The sequence below is a fragment of the Typopeltis vanoorti genome, chromosome 8 (assembly GCF_054136105.1).
Source record: "Typopeltis vanoorti isolate ZY-2024b chromosome 8, IOZ_Tvanoo_1.0, whole genome shotgun sequence".
In the NCBI taxonomy this organism is placed as follows: domain Eukaryota; kingdom Metazoa; phylum Arthropoda; class Arachnida; order Uropygi; family Thelyphonidae; genus Typopeltis; species Typopeltis vanoorti.
Window position 1 is genome coordinate 73,003,768 of NC_143556.1, and position 19,754 is coordinate 73,023,521.

A 19,754-nucleotide genomic window follows, 5' to 3' on the forward strand; every position below is an offset into this window, starting at 1 on the left:
AGGTGCATTCCACACAGACCTGCCACAATCTTGGCCACTTGCCTCTGGATCAGCTCAACCACCACCTCCTCATGCCCATGGAATCCAGGTAATAATATGAATGCAGTAGTCCAGGTATGGACACATTAAAGCCTTATAAAGGGAATAATAATAATAACCTCAATATGCCAGCCTGTCACTGTCTTCTTACAATAACTATGTAATCTGATGTGCTGTTATGGCTACCTTTACGACATGCTCTCTACACTTCAACTTTTTGTAAACAGTCACTCCAGAATCCCTGGCCTCATCAATTTCCCGCACTTCAGTTGCATCATTATAGTACACAGCTTGTGATCTCTTCATTCAAGTGCACATAGTCTTACACTTGACCACATTAAACTGGCAGCAGCATTTATCCTTCACCTAGACTGCCAGTCTATTTAAGTTATCATGCAGGATCTCTACGTTATCTGCATTGACTATCACTCTGCCTAGATTGGCATCATTAGCATACAACTGAATATTTCTCTCTTAAATCATTTCCTATATCACTGATGTACAAATTGAATAGAAGAAGTCAAAGTACAGAGCCCTACAGTATACTACATAAAACAAGCATTCTTGTTGATTCAATTCTCCAATATTCTACTCCCAGATGTCTGTATATCATCCATCCTCTTATCTATATCACCAGCTTCATATCCATCCCCACCTGCAACAGAGTTCCATGTGGTAACCTGTTGAATGCCTTTGCAAAGTCAAGCATTAGCATTGTGTAGTTATTCTTTTCTTCAACTTAACTGTCACTTTATTATAAAAAGTGATTAACTTACTGAGGCAAGATTGACTCATCACAAAAATCATGCTGCTCCCAATAGAGTATTATATTTTAGCATTTTTCATGGATCGAAACTTCATTGGCATTCTGACTTTTATCATGTAATTACCCTCCTCTGTGTTAATTCCTTAACAGCAATTTTAGAACCATTAGCGGATTAACTGTGAAGGGGGGGGGAGCAACCTTCATGTCACTTGTCTTTACATGTACTGTGTATTTGGAATTCCCTTTGACCTGTTTTGACATGTCTCTTTCCAAAAATAAAAATTAATTTCACATGTGAGAAAATAAATAATCAATCCTGAAATGACAAAAGACCATGCTTTGAATTTATTTAGTAGTAGTACATTTGCTGTCTCTTATTCTTAACTGTCACTTTATTATAAAAAGTGAGTAACTTACTGAGGCAAGATTGACTCCTCACAATAGAGTATTATATTTTAGCATTTTTCATGGATCGAAACTTCATTGGCATTCTAACTTTTATCATGTAATTACCCTCCTCTGCTGTTAATTCCTTAACGGCGATTTTAAAACTATTAGCGGATTAACTGGGGGGGGGGGGGAGCAACCTTCATGTCACTTGTCTTTACGTGTATTGTGTATTTGGAATTTCCTTTGTCCTTTGGCCTGTTTTGCTGCACAAATTATTTATCATGTCTCTTTCCAAAAATAAAAATGAATTTCATATGTGAGAAAATAAATAATCAATCCTGAAATGACAAAAGATCATGCTTTGAATTTATTTAGTAGTAGTAGTACATTTGCTGTCTCTTATTCTTCAAATCAATTCATTGGAACAAGACAATTTATGTTCTTTCATTTGACTGACAATATAGAAGCATTTTTTGCATAATTTTCAAACGTTTGTTTGCCCTGAAAATTATTATGTTAAATATTTATACAATAAAATCTCTTGTAATTGGCACCCAATTAACGGCAATACCAAAACAATGGCACTTTTGAAGGTCTAAATTTAAACCCAAAATTTAAGCCTATGAGATAAGAAAAATATGCAATGGGCTTGCATTCTGGCAAGATTTGCCGAGGAATGTTCATCTATGTCAGCACATGATGTTATGAAACTTCATTTAACAATGAAGTTTCATAACATCATGTGCTGAAATGTGCTCAATGAAACTTCGAAGTTAATTTCACATTAAGAAATTCACAACAACTTTCATGTGATGTACATACTGTAATTTTTAAATGCTGTTTAAATTTGATTTTGTGAAATATAAAATTATGTGTATGTGTTTTAAATTTTAAAAAATTCACACGATTTTTGATGCTATTATTTATTTATGGCTGGCAGATTGAAAAACATGACCAACGAACTTCACATGCTGCAATTTCTACACATGGCATCACAAATCAATTATCTGGCAAAATCTCATATCCGGAATGGGCGAAGTCCCATCGTTGCTGGCTAAGAGAGATTCTACTGTATTTTTAAATAACATTTATTGAAATAAATAGCATGGCTGCACAATTCATCAGAGGAAAATACTTCACAAGAAAATTTGAAATACTATGGTCATGTTATTCCCATATATGAAAAAAAAAAAAAAAAAAAGAAATATTTTATGTATTATTTATTATTTCAATTATATTTAGCATTCTGAAATTTTTTATTCTGTATAAAGTTATTAATATTCTTTCTTACTCAGATACTACAGGCTCTGCAGATGGGAATATTAATTTTTACAAAACTGGGATAGCGTGGTTGGGATAAAAGGACCCCATATTTAAGAATATTGGGGATAATAGTTATTCCCAACTAATATTTAGTTAGCTATTTACATATTCCTATTAACTATTCTAACTATTAATAGAATAGTTATTAGGAAGAATAAAATATTTAAGAAGAGTTAAGAATAGGGAGAAAGGGACAATATTTAAGAATATTTATTCTTCTAACCGTTCATTTTTTTTTGTTCAGCACATTTAAACATCCATCCAGGTGTGATATATTTTTTTATCTGAACTAATTCAGAAGGTGACATGTTTCAGTTATTAAATACACGTGTATTTTGAAAATCACTTCACTTTTCCTGCATAGTAAAGACATATAAAATGATAATAAAATTACATAAATACTATCATCATTATGTAAATCAGCATAAGCTAAATTGCCATCTGTGACTTCAATACTAGTCTTAACCTTTTTCTCCAATACTAGTATTTTATGACACTAAGAAATTTTAAATTTTATATGTAGTTTTCTTTACTGAAAAAAAAAAAAAAAAAAAAAAAAAAAAAAAAAACATATAGATGCATACTCCCAAAATGAAATCAAATAAATTACTTCTCTTGTGAACCATTCAAAAATAAACTGTAATCAGAAATATCATGTTGTTAACAAACGACTAAAACTGTGGATCTGAAATTTGCAATGGGCGTGGATGTTTGTAACTGATTTTAGGTGAGAGATGAATTTCGTCCCCTGAAAATACTAGCATTGGAGGAAAAGGTTTAAAGACTAGTGTTGCAGCCACAGAAGGCAATTTAGCTTATGTTGATTTACATTATGATAGCATTTACGTAATTTTATTATCAACTTTTTTAATATAATTACTCAAAAGTGCACCTAAGCTCTTAAGCTAGCTCTGTAAATAATAACAGCATACAACATATCTTTCCTATGCAGGAAAAATGGAGTCATTGAATTAGTTCAGATAAAATGTGTGTGTGTATCATCTGGATGGATGTCAAATATGTGCCCTTTCTCTGTAAACCACTCTATTCTAGTTTTTTATTATTATTGTTAAAACACCTCCATGCAATCAAAGACACATCGTGGAAGGTCTACTGTTATACACACAGTTTATCATACCATGCCATTTATGTTCACTGTCTCTGCACTCACCACACTCTTGGACAATGCATTCCACTAATCACTCTCCATACAAAAAACCTGTTTCTCACCCCCTGGCTCACATCCTTATACAACTTCCAGGGATAACCTCTTGTTCTCTCCTATCTTAACCCATTCTGTGCGAAACCTCCCGGTCATTAATCTGATAATAACCTCTTAAGAGCTTATATGTCTCAATCATATCCCCGCCCCCTATCCTCCTCCTATCCACCAATTTCGGCAAATTGCATTCTATCTTCATACTCAACATTCCAGAGACCAGAAGCCACCTCGGTTAATCATCTCTAAACCTTTTCCAATACATCTTCATCTTTTTGAAAACCAGATGACCAAAACTTCGCACAGTAATTCCATATATATGGCCTAATCAAAGCCTTATACAAGGGAACCATAACATCCTTACTTTCTACAAGTCAGTGCCCTCTGCATCATTCCCATTATCTGCTGTGTTGTCTTCACAATTTTAGTAACATGTCCCCATTTTAGGTCCTTGTTTACAATCACTCGCAGATCTCTCATCTCCTCTACCTCTTCCAAGATATTTCCATCGACTATGCACTCTCTATATCCCATCTCTGCTTTCCAAATTTCAAAACTTTGCACTCTGCAACATTGAATTGAATCCCCACTCATTTACCCATTCAGCCAGTGTATTCAAGTCCGCAGCATCTACTCCTGATAGCTCTCCCCAACTTTGCATCATTTACAAACAACTGCATATCATCATTCAAGACCTCTCCAAATATCATTTACATACAAATTAAACAGCAATAGACCCAAAACATGGACCTCTGATGTACACCACTAGTAACTTTCCTTTTCTGAGATATCACTCCTCCATAGACAACTTGCTGATACCTATCAGACAGCCAATCTCCAATCTAGCTAACTAATCTACAGCTCAGCCCCATCTGTCCCAATTTAATTATCAGTTTGATATGTGGCAATTTATCAAATGCCTTTGCAAAATCTAAATACACCACTGTATATAAAACACCCTTATCCAATGCATTTGTGATTTTATTATAAAAAGTAAGCAGAATGCTAAAGCACGATCTTCCTTTAAGAATTGGGTTGACAACATCTGTTGTGAACCCAATTCTGAATCTTGGTCCTAACTAACTTCTCTAACACCTTAACCACAACTCCAGACACACAGACTGGTCTATAATTCAAATCCCTACTCTGATCACCTCCCTTATGAACTGGAATAAGTTTACCCTCTTTTCACTCCTTTGTAACTTGACCCAGTCATGTTACAAAGGCTCATGTTGAAAAGATATGTAAAACCTGATGTTAACTCTCTGGAACATTCCCTCAAAACATGTGGTGAAATAGCATTAAGTCCCACAGCCTTATTTACATCAAGTCTATTCAATTTGTTATACCCTCTGTTCACTTACTAACAGTTCCACCTCCTCCTCCTTTCCCATTGCTTTCAAGTTCTGCACGATGTCACATTCATAAGAATGAAATACCTTTATAAATTGCTCATTAAATATCTCAACTATATTCTCTACAGCAGTTATCGTTCCTTCGTTTTCAGTAATCAATCCCATCCTACCATAAACATTTTCTTCTACTAACCACATATCAAAAAACTCAGGATTTTTTTTTTTTTTTTGGCTACATTAACTAACTGCTGCTCATATTGCATTTTTGCTACCCTTATCAAGCGAGTCACCTTCCTTTCCTGCTCTTTGTACTTCTCAAGCAACTGGTTGTTATAACTACTCATCATGTGCATCTTCCATAATACCTTCTTCTTCTTCTTCATGATTGCATACCTTATCCCTTGATTCATCCATTTCACACCTGTTCTATTTACCCTCTTAACCTATGGAATATATTCTGATATTGCCTCCACCAAATGGTTCTTGAGTCAGGTTCAAACAGCATTGATATCATTTCCATCCAGTTCCTCTTTCCAATTTATTACTGCAAGCTATTTTCTGAGCTTTTCATAATTACCAGCCTTATAATTTCACATATATCCCTTTCTAACTGATGTCCTCAAATGACTGGTCGCCCTGCAAGTGATTACCTCGTGGTCAAACTCACTAACTGGTGGAAGATTTGACACCCCCATTTATAATAACATCATCTGATGGGATGATCAAATCCAATACTCTTGAACCTTGTGTACCCTTCTTTATGTACTGCCTACGGTAATTGTAACTCCAGAAATTCATTTTCTTTGTCCCCAGATGCAGTCTCTTGATTCCAGTCTATATTACCATAATTAATTTCACCCATAATGATCACTTGTTTCTTGCTAGCTAGGCCAATATGCCTATACATTTCCTCCTGATTACCCTCCATATTACCAGGTCTATAGCAACACCCAACTAAATATTTCATCCTGTTTACCTTCACCTCACACCATACTGCCTCAATACCATGGCCACTATTTGCACCTTGCAAATCCACCTTAGATGGACACAGTTCATTATGCTACTATCAACAGTACTCCTCCTCCCTTTCTTCCCTGTCTGTCTTCATGAAAAATATCATATCCGTTCATCTCTATTCCTGTCAGGATGTCATCGTCATCTAACCATGTTTTGTAAATATTAATATTCCATCAACAGACTCTGCAGTATCTACGTAAGAAAGAATATTTATAACTTCTTAAGACAAAACAGAAATTAGGAAACTCACCGATCAATAAAATATTACTTTCACTGTATAAGAATAAAAATTTAATGACAATCTAATTAAAATCTAAATAAATAATACATAAATACATAAAAAAAATTTATTTTGTGAAATTTATGTTGCACTGCATTTACTTTTCATATATCGGTATCAATGCAATATCATTTCAATTTTCTAGAAAATATCATTTTCACGAATTCTTTCCATGATGAGTTTTTCCTGCGATGAATAGCTCGCACAATGAATTTTCCCCATGATGAATTGTCTGTGAACCAATAAATATGACCTTTTGCTTTCTTTCTTTCCTTGCAAAATACCATTATAAGGATCATCACATTTCAGTTTTAGAAACAAATGTTTCTTGTTTTTATGAGTAACAAATGATGTTAAATTGCATTACTCGGTTTCCAATTGCGACACTTTTTAATATCAAAAATTTATATCCAATGATATTTCAGCAGGGACTCTTTGCCTTCATCTTTTGCTTAAAATTGCAAACAGTTTTTTTTTTTTTTTTTTTTCAGGATGCACATTACCATGACACACTGACTCTCCAATATAATCTGTTGAAAATATAATATGTAGGATATCCTATATGGACTGATTCAAAATTTATGCTCATTTTGAAGATTTTCCATGGCATCCCTGCCCCTCCTTCTCCTCTCCTGGAACTCAATTGCTTAACTACTCTAAATTTCTACTGGTTTGAAAGCTTTCACAGACAGTATTCAAAATCTATTACTTCATTTTACCATTATGACAAAAAAGAAATAAGGCAACAATATTGTTGTATCTGCCGAAGCTTCTATACCATTTCTTCGCAATCTAAATTAGATATTCAGCTGGCTGTTGAAATTACTCTAAGTTTTAAAAATACTATGCTATATTTTTACCATGTAAAACTGTTTATATGCATGGTACAAAAAAAAAGAAAGTTCAGCAGTGTTATTTTTTTTTCCTTTTTCTTAAAAAGGATTCTAAATATTACTACTTTCACTGCTGCTAGTTGCTATTTCTGATATAATCTGTCTTAAAATACTCTATAATAACCCTCTCAGCTGAAGGAGAGGATAAAGACTTAGATTACACTCACTGCTATTGAGAAAGATATGAGAAAACACTTCGCCAAAAGTTATATTAAAGTGTCTAAAGCTGTAGTGCAGAATACATCAGCAGTGTCTTTTATTTTGTTTTGAATTGTTGATTAGCAGACATCCTAAACAGAAATACTAACATTTCTTTTACAGGCTGATACAGTATTTATGACAAAATAATTGCTTAATTTATAATGATCATAGTTTCACTTTTATTATAGAAAAATCATAAATTATTTGATACCATTACCTTGAAAAAAAAAATAATAAAATAAATAAGGATTTCAATTCTTGGAGAAAAAAAAAAGTGCATGTGTTATATAATTATTTAAATGTTTTAGGGGTTATAGACCTATTCAATCTACAGACATTTCAGACAATTTTCAGGTCCAAAATTTCATGATATTAGCCACGCCATATGGATGCAAAAAAAGTAGGTCGAAGGAAATGATTGTCTTGGTTGGTACAAATAATATGAAAGGCTAGGAGCATTCTATGAGGGAGGACGTAAATGAATTGTCAGAAGAGGCAAAACTAAAGAGCAAGAAGGTAAAAATTGTAAGTCTCCTACTACACAATGATAGAAGCAAACTGAGGAGGAGGGCAGTGATGGCCAATGAGTCTATACATAGATTGTGCAAAATAAATGATGTAGAATTTGTTGATCTAGGATCTCTGACAGAAAAAAGGATTCACGGAATACTGATGGACTGCATCTAAATGTTTTTGGTGTTAGATGACTGGAGAGAGCTTTGTTCACTGAGCATGCTGAAGTGCAAATTCAAGGAAACTTAAGCAATCAGTGTGGAGCAAGTGAGTTTGTGTGAAAGCACCCATGAAGCGAGTGAGTGTGAGAATGACCAAATGAGGAATCTAGTCTCTCAAGCAAAAATATTGAATAGGGTAGTCAATTCAGAAAGTAAAGGTAGGTGGAGGACTAAAGGGATGCTGCAGTTTCCATATACTAATATCAGAAGTATCAGGAACAAAAGGGAGGAGTTTTTGGCATTGGTCAGTACAACCTTACCAAGGTTATAGGCATCAGTGAGAGTTGGCTAACAGCAGATGATGTAGTTACAGGAATTGAATGTGAAAGATTTAGTATTTTCAGGGAGAAAATAGGACTAGGGGAGTAGTACTGCTGATGATAGTGCATGAATTGCAACCAAAAAGAATCAAAGACAGGTGGGAGGATGGCTGTTCATTTGAAGCAATCTGGTGTGAGATTAAGGCCAGTAAGACAAAATCTACAGTAGGTTGTTGCTACACTCCAGGGAGTTCCACAGACAATCTAAAAGACATGCATTGCCAAATTAATACAATGAATATAGGTCGAGTGATTATTGTGGGGGGGGGGGGCTTCAACTATGGAGATATAGACTGGAAGGAAGAAAGATCACATGGCAGGAAGGAAATTATACACCTGCTAAGAGATAATTACTTAAGACAGCATGTGATGGAGGAGATTAGGGGGTGGGAGAGTATTGGACCTGGTCATAGGATCAGAAAAGCTATCCATAACCAAGGTGACAACATTGCCTCCAATTGGTGGAAGAGGAAACTAAAACATGAGGAATATTCTATCAAGAAGGGGTATTTGTGAAACTACAAGATGGGTGATTATGACATTATGCATAGAAAGAAGCTTAAATCTGTACCATGGCATAAACACTACAGGGTAAGAACGTTAGAATGGGATATAACTAAGGGTCATCTGGAGGAAGTAGTATTCAATTATATACCTAGGGTAAGGTGGGTTAATCAGGTAGAAATTGATGGATGAATAACATCATTAAGCACGAGCTGCAAAAGAAGAAAATGCTGTGGAGAGTATATAAAGAAAAAGGTGACCAGCAAACTCATGAACAGTATAAGACTCAAGCAAGAAAGATGACCAGCATGGCAAGGAAGGCAAAATCAGATTATGAGAAGAATCTAGCCTAGCAGGTCAAAGGAAATCCCAGAGTTCTTTTTGTCATGTGACAAATAAGAGGAAGAATGACTATGAAAGATTAACCTTAATGGGTGATCGTGGTCACGAGTAGACAGAAACGGATAGAATAGCTCAGTTACTGAGTGACCACTTTGCACAGGCATATCATCCTAGCGAGGTTACTGCTTCAACCTATGTGACAGACACTAATGTGGGAGCAGAGGTGGATGAATTGCAAATTATTAGGATATTGCAGAATCACAATGTAAATACAGCTGTCAGGTGAGATGGGATATCAGCTAGGGTTTTGCGAGAATGTGCAAGGGAACCAGCAATGCCTTTGACTGGGCTCTTTAATTTAAGTCTCAGCTCTGGTAAAGTTTCAAGGGAGTGGAAAGAGGGCAAAATAATTCCTTTGCATAAGGAAGGATCTAACACTGCAATAGCAAATTATAGACAATCAATATCCCAGACATGGTGGTAAAAGTACTAGAAAAATTGGTAAAAAAGAGAATTCAAAAATCGGTTTATAAAAATATGATACTGTATGAGGATCAACATGGCTTTGTGAAGAGTCGATCATGCCTTAGTTATTTACTAACTTTTTATAATAGAGATGATTTGGATAAAGGAAATGGCTACATGATCATTTTGCTGGATTTTGCAAAGGCATTTGATAGAATACCAAATGGAACACTATTATGCAAATTAGAACAAATAGGGATGGATATGACACTGGTTAAGTGGATAAGAGGGTGGCTACTGGACAGATATCAAAAAGTGATATATGAAGGGGGCAGAATCAAGGCCAAAGCAGGTGACTAGTAGTGTGCAGCAAGGTTCAGTGCTGAGACCATTGCTGTTTAATTTGTACATAAATGATATAGGAAATAACCTCAAAGGAAATATTCAGTTGTTTGCTGATGATGCAAAATTACATAGAATAATAGTTAATCAAGGGAATGTGGAGCTTGTAGGATGATTTAAATAGACTGTCAGTATAGGCAAAAGTTAATTGGTGTCAATTTAATGTTGAGAAATGTAAAGTTATGCATTTTGGGATAAAGAGATTACAAGCCATGTGTCACATTGATGGCACTGTACTCCAGGAAATAGATGAAGCTAGAGATTTAGTGCTGGTCGCAGACAGAGAGTTAACGTACAGAGGAGGACATATTGCTAAGGTAGCCCATACAATTAGTTGGCTATTGAAGAACACATCAACAAGTAGAGATTATTCCTTATCTCTATTCCTTCTGGATTACATCAGTAAAGATATTTTTAATGTTGATATGAAGTAGACAAAGTGGCAGAACGAGCTACAGTTTAAAGCAGAGGTTCCCAACTCTATGCCCGCAGGCACCATGGCGCCCGTCGACCAATTTGTGTGTGCCTGCCGCTGTTCAACCGTGTGCCGTATAGTTTGAAATAATCACGCAACAGTTCATGGCATGCTATATGATGCATGCATTAATGACACATGACGAGTATTAAACGCATACAATGTAAAGTAGACGCGCATTCGAAGTTGTTCATTCCAGTTTAAGAACTGGAATATCATCATATTCTCCTAATTATGAAGCACTGGTCAATGAAATGCAATGCCAAAGATCACACTAACTTACATATATATATTTACATTTTTATATAATGTAAACTTTTAAGTAATAAAACATTTGATTATAATGTAAACTTTGTATGTATTCATTTAACAAACAAATTCAAAAAATTTGCTTGAAAAAATACATGGTGCCCGTGGCCCTACCGGTATTTTAGAATGTGCTCTAGGAAACAAAAAGATTGGGAACCCCTGGTTTAAAGGATACATTGCTAAGGTTTCCCATACAATTACTTGGCTATTGAAGAACACATTAACAAGTAGAGATAAGGAAGTTATTCCTCTTTATAAGACTTGATATGCACACATCTGGATTACTGTGCTCAAGTCTGGTTCACTGGGTTTCTGGGGGAGAGGGGGGGATGAGGAAGCAGTGTAGAAGATTCAAAGGCAAGTGACCTGTAGAATGTTCCCTATGAGGATAGATTGAGGGTGTGTGGATTGCAGAAGTTGATTGATAGGAGAAAAAGAGGGATATGATAGAAACATTTAAGTTGTCTAAAGGGTTTTTATACATTGCCAGAGTCAGTTGTGAGTGCTTTGTCTGTTAATGGGTTCAAGGAGAGGTATGATTGATTGGATCTTCAGACTCCACTAAGGTGCCCCGTATATAATAATAATAACATCACAAAAAATTGTCATTTTCAGAAGACCAATACATTTCGAGAGTGGGCTTTTTCACGATATCTTGCATAATCAAGAGTGCTATAAATGTAAGTAACATGTTGATGTCTATTATACTCCAAAGTGTACTGTAAGAATGCAGACCGTACTCGACTTGCTGATGTTGTTGGCAAGCATAAAGGTAAGAGGGTTCCACTATGAAGGAAAGAATATCATCATCTAGAAATAGACAGAAGGAGCCTAAAATATAATTCCTGGCTTACCTATGAATGAAAACTGTGAACAAGATGGTGTGTGTATTTAGTGATAATCGCCCATCTTCTGCACGAAGATATGTCTAAACTACAGACAAAATCGCTATCTTTAGAGCCCAGCAAAATTTCCCATATCATCAGTAGAATAAGTTACTTGAAAGACAAAGGCTCCAACTTTTCCTTTTTTTACCCAATACTTTACTTTCTTTTGGGGAATATACTGCTTATATTTCAACCTAGCTTTGAATGGAACAAAGCATTTATACATGTTTTGAATTATAAACTACAGGGGAAAGTATTGTTACTTCAAAATTGCTGCTACTGTTGCTGCTATTTGCCATCACAGAAATTAATTGTGTCTTAGATACGCTTGCTAATATTCCTTTCTGCTCGAATAATAGGCTGTAAGCTAACGAAGATTACTGAGGAAGACAGGAAAGAACACATCCCAGCAGACATGCTTAAAAGTCCCAAGCAATAGCCGAATACACACAGAAATTTGTTATTTTGTTTTTCAACTTTTTGATTGATTAGCAGATATTTGAAACATTTTATTCTGTTATTGCTTTTGTAGGATGACAATGTTTTTTAAACATTAATTTCTCCAATATCACATACTTGAATGATTTATAATAATCAGGAAATAATATAAATCAGAAAATATACAAAATTTGCTAATTTATAATAAACACAATTTAATTTCAGTATTTGAAAATTAAAAGTTATCTGGTACAATTACGTCGGAAAAATAATGAATTCGAACAAAAAAGAAAGTGCACATATGTAGCTAGCAGTATTTTGTGTGTGTGTGTGAGAGAGAGAGAGAGAGAGAGAGAAATACAATTTTAATTCTATTATGAAAATTTTGGAAATGAAATTTCATTCACTTTTGAGGCATGCACTTTATACCTATTTTGAATGATAAACTATAGTGAAAGTATCACTACTTCAAAACTGCCTCATAATATCTAAATTAACCGAAAATATGTACATAACAGTTTACTTCATAACAGCTGGTTGCTGCAATTTGTAATGAGTGATCAGGGGAAAGCAAGAAAGTTGAAGTGCAGAGAACTAGAGATTACATTATAAAGATTATATATTTTAAGTGATATGATTCAAGACTTATTTCATATCAATTTAATCATATCAAGTGATATGATTAAAAGATCCACATCTTTTAATGCACATGATGGTTAAATTGCACTTCTTATCCATGTTCTTTAAACAGGAGGTATGAATCATATCCAACTTTTGCTGGATGTGTATATATATATATATATATGTCCTGGCTTGTAGGGAGGTTAATGAGGCAATGCAGAAAGGAGATGCTATGATTAGTGAAGTGTCACTGGTAAATCTTTAACTACTAGATTTTTGATGAACTTGATGAGGTCTTCAATCTCTGAAAGAGCAGTTGTGTAGCCTGCTTCTTGTAAACTGTTTTCCAGTTTTTTACAGTTTGCTTTCCATTATTTCAATTTCATGCCTATCATTCTTGATTTGGAAACTAGTTATTTCCTTTTCATTAGATGACAATCGTACTGAGTAAACTTTGAATCAGTAAATTTTATTATTTTTTCTTTAATTGTATCTCTTCCTTTCCCTTTATTAGCATGAGATGTTCTTCATAGTCTCCATAAACTTTCTGAGACTGAAGAGTCTTCATTTAATGATCCACAACCTTCTCATCTTTACATTTTTTACTATTTCTTCTTCTTTTAGAATTACGGTAGTTCTTTTTATTTTAATACATCTTTTAATTTTTTTGTTCATCCTCAATTTTTTTTATTAATTCATTTTTTCTTTTGGATGATCTTGTCTGCATATTAAGTTATTTCAGTCTCATATGTTTGCATTTCGTCTTGTTTTTGTTCAATTGTTATACTACGTTCATTATTGGTAATTTCAACTGATGTTGTTCTATCCATATTTGACTGGCAAAGTAGATCCAACAGTTCTGGAATTTTGGATTCAATTTCTGGTTGATTTGGTTGTGCACTTTTTGTGATTTTACCAAATATGGTTTGTTCAAAAGCACCATATTCACTAGACTGAATTGGAAAATCCAGTAAAACTCTCCTTTATGCCTCTCTGATATATATATATATATATATATATATATATATATATATATATGCTGTTCTAAGTGGTTCTAACGGTGCTCCCACTCTTGCAATGAAAGTTCTGAAAGAACAGGTGTGTTAACACAGTGTTCAGAACTTTTGCATTTCTGACAGGGTTTGAGATACTGATTAGTGATATGTCCAATCTCCGTGCACTTCAAACATTTATATTTGGAGCAGTTGCTACCCAAGTGATCATATAAACCACAACACAGGCACTGCCTTTGTACCCCAGGATTGTTGTTGTTGTGTTATGTGCCTTCCAGTCATTTTCAACTCTTGGTGATCATGTGAACAAAGGTTCTCTATCCCACTCAGCCTCTTGTCCTTTCTTTCAGTAATTGTAAGTTCAAGTTGGTAAGTTCTTTTATGTTGTCCATCCAACTCTTTTGTGATCTTCCTCTTCTTCTCATTCCCTCAATCTTCCCCAACATAACTGCCTTTTCCAATGACTCATCAGCTCACATAATATGACCAAAGTACATCAACTTCTATTTGGTGATCATCGTCTCCCAAGAAACATTCTGTCTTGATATGCTATAAAACCTTCTTATTGGTCATTCTTGTAGTCAGTGAGATTCTTAATAGCCTCCTCTACACTCATAATTCAAATGAATCAATTTGCGTTCTATCTTTCTTCTTAATAATCCAACTTTCACATCCATACATCGCTATGGAAATACCATTGAAACATTCCCAAGAAACATTCTGTCTTGATATGCTATAAAACCTTCTTATTGGTCATTCTTGTAGTCAGTGAGATTCTTAATAGCCTCCTCTACACTCATAATTCAAATGAATCAATTTGCGTTCTATCTTTCTTCTTAATAATCCAACTTTCACATCCATACATCGCTATGGAAATACCATTGCTCTGACAATTCTAACTTCATGGACTTACTCACACCTCTATCTTTCATAATTTTTGTCAGGTTTAACATAGCTTTTTTTCCCATGACAATCCTTCTTTGAATTTCATCTTCACATTTCCAATCATTTCTGATTCTAAACCCCAGTAAATCATAATTTTCAACAATTTCTATTTTATCTCCCTCTATTATAAATTCAATTAAATTTTTTCAATTAAGCCTGGTTTTGTTACTTTAAGTCTTAACCAACAGAATCAACCACTCCAGATCTTCCTTATTTTCTTCTATAAGAGTTGTATCATCTGCCTAACTTAAATTATTATTTTTCTGCCGCCAATCTTAATTCCAGCTGGATCTTTGTCTAAATCAGCCATTCTCATAACATATTCACTATAAATATTAAAAAGGTAGGATGACAGTATACAACCTTGCCACACCCCTTTTTCCACATGAACACTGTCTGTTTCTCCAAAGACTATTTTTAGTGAAGTTTCTTGGTTGTCATACAGCTCTCTGAATTAGATTTTCAAGTATTCCCATTGATCTCATTACAATCCACAGTCTGTTGTGATCCACACAATCAAAAGCTTTCTTATAATCAATAAAGCAGATGAATACAGCAATCCTTCAATTAATGCATCTCCGATTAGTGCATCATTTTTTCTATACCCAAATGCAATTAATGCACCTCTAAAATTCAATTAGTGTGCCTATATATTTCTTAAAAATAAATGTTACAGATTTTAAAAATTTTCTATCTATACATTTGTTTTATGGCCAACTATTTAAAAAAATCACTCACCAAGATGAAATAATTTAGTTACCAATTTAAAACATTTTCAAAGTTATTTTTCAATGGCACACTACACTATTTCCATGTTCACTGTGTTCCAAATTTACCACCAAAATTTATGTCTCTGTTAATCACATAGCATTTTGCTGATCATATCTTGTGCCTCCATTGCAACTGTTTTCCTTACTTTTTTTATTTTAAAGTATTTTCCCAACCTTTAATCATGAGTAAAAGAATTAATGAGCAAAAAGTGGAAGTATGAAAAAGATTTGAAAAATAATCTCATTGGAAGAAAAACTTGAAATAATAAAGAAAAATGAACAAACGAGTCCCGGGCAAAGATAGGACAAAATGGGTGAATCAACTATAAGAGCAATTTTAAGCAAAGCTGCTGAATACAGAGAGAAAGGTAAGCCTGCTTCAAGTTCATCATGCATGCAGACCACTTGAAATCAAAGTATTACAATGATTGTATTACAGAGACCTCTTTCTACGTGGACTGAAGATTGTAACCATAAACAGATATTGATAAGCATTGATCTTATTAAATCAAAACCATCAAGCCTCTTTGTAGCATTGAAAGAAAGGGCCATCAATGATAGAAAAGAAGAATTCCATGCTAGTGTTGGGTGGTTTGAATGTTTCAAAAAGAGAAATAGCCTACATAATGTTTGAATCACAGGTGAAGCTGCAAGTGCAGATAAGGAGGGGGCCACAAATTATCCAGAGATTTTGAAGAAAATTGTGGATGAAGGGGTATCATTGTGACCAACAAATATTTAATGTCGATGAAACTAGCCTTTTTTTGGAAGTAAATGCCTTCCAAGACTTTTCTGGCCAAATCAGAGAAAGAAAAATCAGCCTAGTTAAAAAGTCGCAAAGTCGGAAATTACTGCTAGCAATATGCAAGCCATTTGGAAGCACATTCTTCCACATTGTGCAAATGATTTTAGAGGCTTTTCAAATAAAATGGATAATGTTCTTGAGGTTTTGATGAGATTGACAATGATAATGTCCAAGAGTTAATTAAAATCTCATTCTGAAGAATTGAGTGATTCTGACCTGCTAAATTTAGATGCACAGCGTGAAGATCCCGAAGAATGTGAAGAAAATTTAACCATTGACAGTCAGCCAAAAGAGATTTCACAGAAACAATTTGAAAATATTTTTCCTACAATGGAAGTTTTTGAGCAAGTAAAATCTGAAGAGAGAAGCAGTAAAATTTGCAGAAGAGTAGAAGAGGCAATAGGGCCATACCATCAGTTGTATGAAAAAAAGAAACAGAATGCCTGCCAAACTACATTAGCTCAATTCTTTGTTAAGCAGTAGAATAATAAATTTATATTCTGAATATATTCTGAATTTAAGCTTCATGGTTTCCTTTAACTAGGCCCTGAAAACAACCCTAATTCTTTTATATAAAAAAAAATTAAGGGTCAAAAAAGGAATTCGAGGAACAAATCATACTTTTCCCTATAGGTTATTATATTCAATTAGCGCGTTTCTGATTAATACGTCGTTTTAAAGAATGCATTAATCGAGGGATTGCTGTACTTCCTTCTGAAATTCTCTTGTTCTTTCCATAATCCATCTCATGTTTGCTATTTGATCTCTAGTTCCTCCACCTCTCCCAAAGCCTGCCTGTTCTTGTGGCATTTCTTTATTCACACATGGCTCCAACCTTCACTGGATCACTTGATGTTTTCTAAATCTCTAGGCCTATATATTTTCTCCCAAACCTGTTGACAAATTTCAGTCAATATATTCACTACTTCATCCCCAGCTGCTCTCAATAATTCCACTGACACACCATCAGCTCTAGGAGCTTTCCCTTTTGGCAGCTGTTCCATTGCTGATATCACTTCACTTTTCATTATCATGGGTTCCTCAACAAATTCTCTCCTTTCAAATTCTCCTTCAATATTATTATCTTTCTTGTACAAATCCTCTATATACTCTTTCCATCTTTTTTTTTTACCTTCTTCTTCCATCAGACATTTACCCAAATTACTTTTTACAACTCCTAATCTAGGGATCAACATCATTTATTGTACTAAACAGATCTCTTGCTCTACCCATAATATTGCTTTCTTCAATTTCCTTGCACCTTTTGTTTAGATGTTTTTCCTTATCTTTCCTAGCCTGTCTTTGGAAATCTACACTCTTTGTTGCCTCTATAATTGTACATTTTGTTTCTTCCCACAATTCTTCTAATTCTCTTCATATCTTCTCCAAACTTTTAAATTTCTTTCTGACTTCTACTTTAAATGTTTCATTTATAGAATCTAAATCAAATCTGATGCTGTCCTTTTGTTTCTTCTTAGCCCTCCGCGTGGTTAGCCTAGTGGCTTTGCGCTTCGCAACCATATGCCTGGGGAAGGAGTGTCCTAGGTTCAATTCCCGTCGCCAACATGAGGAGCTTAAGGATCTTCCTCAGCCATAATCAAGTTAGCCAGTCTTGGGCGTGGACAGCAGGGTCTCCCCCCCCCACCAGTTTATCTGGAGTTTTTCATCCCGCAAGCAGGCAAACCGGCCCCTTGAACATACACGGAGCTACAGCCATAAATGCTTAACCCCCCATGAGGGGGCTCAACTCGAATAAATAAATTCTCAGCCCTTAATTTCAATTTAACTTCAGCTATCAATAATTCATGATCTGTCGCACAGTCTGCACCAGGTAGTGTTTTTGCTGCTTGGATAGCACTACTCCACCTTCTGCTGCCAATAATATAATCTATTTGATTTCTGTATTCTCCCATAAGGTGAAGTTCATGTGTACAATCTTCTTCTATGTTGTTGGAAGCAAGTATTTGCAATAAAGCAACTGTTTCAACACAAAACTCCAACATCCTTTTTCTTACTTCATTCCTCAGTCCTAAACCAACTCAAATTGTACTGATGTTGACAGAATTTGGTACAGGCATCTTCATATCCATGGTGAAGGTGACCTCACCAGAAAACCAATTTGGATCTTCACCTGATAAATCCTTTTGTATGTTACTGATTTTACCCCATTTCCAGAATACTTGTTTTTACTGTTTTAACCTGGCTTCCCACCATTACAGGAATTACTATTCTACTATGCTACTTTTGAATATGAAACCCTTGTTTCCACATCTTCATCTTTCCCTCCAACTATTCTTTTAAAACCTTAGTCACCCGTCTTGCTTCTTCACATCCTGGAATTTCAATTCCTAGAGTTCGCATCCTTGGAAGAATTGGTACCATTATCTCAAGTGGAGGTAAAGACTAAAACCTCTGCATTTGATTGTAAGAGCAAAAAATCTTTTAGTTGTAAGACTGAGAATTGAATAATCCCGTGATATAGAAACAAGTCTACACCACCAGCAAATGCTATGTTTGAGGTACTATAAAATGGTGGCTGAGTAATCCCATAATGCAGATATTAAATGCACTATCAGCAATCTTAATACAGTTTTTACTTTAAAAAAAAAAGCCAGTGGTAGTGGGGGCGAAACCACCACTAGCACCAGTAAAATAAAAACAAAGGAAAGAAAACCAAAGTACTTATCTTGCCAAAATCCCATTAATTATCTTGCACCCATATCCATCATTAAGGGAAAGAGTATGGATGAAGTAACAAAGTTCTTTACTTTTCTGTTTTGTGTGTGAGTGGTTGTGAGTGCGAGAGAGAGAAAGAGAGAGAAATGCTTACCTGGTTTTATTATTTTCAAGAACCAAGAGTAATTTCTTCTTTCTTTCACTATCTGATGCTTTTGCTAGCTGAAAAGAACATAATTTAATTTTAAGTGTGCTTGAACACATTCAGGGTTTTAAATTTCTAAATAAAGGTTCTCAAAATTATGTAAACTGGCTTCTGATTATCTCCTCTTCCATACCATATCATATCACAACTCCCACTTCCATTCTATCTCCTATTACAAAATATTACCTCCTGACCCCTATGGAAAGCTGTTGTTCATTTTTGAAGTATGGCCAAAGAATCTAGGCTATGAGGCCAATGCATATTGTCTTTGTTAATTGTACATATTTTTCTGGATAGTTTGCCTCTTTGCCATTTCCATATGAAACCTGCTAAGTCACCTTCAACTCAAAAGCCTGAATA